Genomic DNA, 2,500 nt, shown 5'->3' on the forward strand with positions numbered 1-2,500 from the left:
AGAGAGAGAGAGAGAGGTGCGGAATAAGGGAGGGCAAGGGTGAAGAGTATTTAAGTATTTATTAGGGAGGTGTTTTGTTGTTTGTCGTAGCTTCCCCTTGATGATAACGTCTCATACCATACCTACAGTAAATGTAAAAAAAAAAACAACAACAACTGTGTTTCGATAAAGTTGTTTGTTAGTTTTCTTGGTTGTTTGGTTTGCGGTTTTGGTTTGGTTTTGTTTGGGGGGGGGGGGGTGTTCGTTTTTCTTTCTGTGAATACCTGTACAAAATGTTGTTATTATTTTCCGTTTCATTGATGATATACAATTGTTTGTCACGCTGTTGTTGTTGTTGTTGATGATGATGTTGTTTTTAGCCATGTAAGATTTGCGAAGACAATTGAATAGGGTATGTATATCAGATTACTTATTGGGTATTGTATGTAAATCCGGTACATGCTTTTTACAAATACAGTTGTTTTAGTAGATACATTTACACTTGTTTCTGTGGTTAATATATTGCTTAGTCTTGTTTTCCGCTTTTTTTTTTAACAGACTTTGTTATTTTTGTACTTTTAAAACTACTGTTCAGTGTCATCGCTCTTTCTTGTTGTTTTTTACAACTGTTTTAAAATAAAACAGTCACAAAAAATTCATGCAAACACACACACACACACGCACACACACACACACACACACACACACACACACACACACACACACACACACACACACACACACACACACACACACACACACACACACACACACACACACACACACACATTTGACGCCCCGACCCAAAAGTTGTACATGTAGTTAGATTTGGTCTCATAAATGTTTTCATATGTTTTGTACGAATACTATTCGCTACGAACGGCTAAACAAAAAAAAAGTGTTACGGAAAGCGTCTAGAATATATAAAGGAATGCCTATGGGACGAGATTTGTTTTGAATTTGATTCAGACACGTTTCACGTAGCACCTGTTTGCTGTTTTCTATGTGTACATACATCATGATATTAATAAAGAGTACACGATATATGAAAACAATAACACCGACGTTTGTTCTAGCTTCTGTCTGTCTGTCTCTGTCTGTACGTATGTATGTCTGTCTGTCTCTGTCTGTACGTATGTCTGTCTGTCTGTCTCTGTCTGTACGTATGTATGTCTTGCTGTCTCTGTCTCTCTCTGTCTGTCTCTCTCTCTCCCTCTCATCTTCTCTTCTGTCTCTCTCATTGGGGCTAACTCTGTCTGTCTGTCTCTCTCTCTCTCTCTCTCTCCTCTCTCTCTCTCTCTCTGTCTCTGTCTCTCTGTCTTCTAATCTTCTATTCTTGTCCAAACTCCTCGAAAAAGCTGTCCTCAAGCAGCTCAACAACCACCTTTGTTTCAACAATCTCATCAACCCATTTCAGTCTGCCTATCGCGCTGACCACAGCACCGAAACCACTCTCCTCCACATTTCTGAACATTCTACTGATAGCGTCAGACTCAGGAAAAATTTCCCTTCTCACTCTTCTCGACTTGTCAGCCGCCTTTGACACGATAGACCATTCAATCCTTCTTTCCCGTCTTCATTTTACATTTGGTATCAACGGCACTGTTCTAAACTGGTTCAAATCTTATCTCACTGATCGATTCCAGTCTGTCATTGTTGATCATTTCCAATCTGAACCCGTTAAAATCGAACATGGAGTCCCACAGGGATCTGTTTTAGGCCCAGTGCTCTTCACACTGTACACTGCTCCTCTCGCTGAAATTATCAACCGCCATAATATCAGTCATCATTCTTATGCTGACGACACTCAACTCCAGAAGAGTGATACCCCTGAAAAATTGTTGTCGTTCTTGCAAAAAACATCCAACTGCTTCCTGGACATTCAAAACTGGATGACTCGAAATAAGTTACAATTGAACGTGAACAAAACTGAAGCAATGATCATAGGAACTAAACAAAAACTGTCTTCTATCACAATTGACACAATCAAACTTGGCAGTACATCCATCCCTCTTTCCACGTCAGTCAGGAACCTCGGTGTTGTCCTTGACAATACACTGTCCATGAAAAAAATTATCAGTCAGACATGTCAATCCTGCTACTGTCAACTGCGGCGCATCAGTGCCGTCCGGAAATATCTGTCCACTGACGCAACATCTAAACTTGTCGTTTCTCTCATTCTTGACTACTGTAACTCTCTATTGTCTGGTTTGCCTGCTTCATCCATTCAGTCCCTTCAGCGCATACAAAACTCTGCTGCCCGACTCGTCCTCAGAAAGAAAAGATCTGAGCACATTACTCCTCTTTTGCAACATCTCCACGCCACTGGCTCCCTGTATCACACCGAATAAAGTACAAGATCAGCACTCTATGTTATAGATGTATTCACAAAACTGCCCCTTCCTATCTCTGCGGCTGCATTCACCTCTACACTCCATCTCGCTCACTACAATCGGCTTCGGATCCACTCTGTTTACGCATACCCAGATTCAAACACTCGACTGTTGGCCGCCGTTCTTTC

The sequence above is a fragment of the Babylonia areolata genome, chromosome 11 (assembly GCF_041734735.1).
Source record: "Babylonia areolata isolate BAREFJ2019XMU chromosome 11, ASM4173473v1, whole genome shotgun sequence".
NCBI classification, from domain to species: Eukaryota; Metazoa; Mollusca; class Gastropoda; order Neogastropoda; family Buccinidae; genus Babylonia; species Babylonia areolata.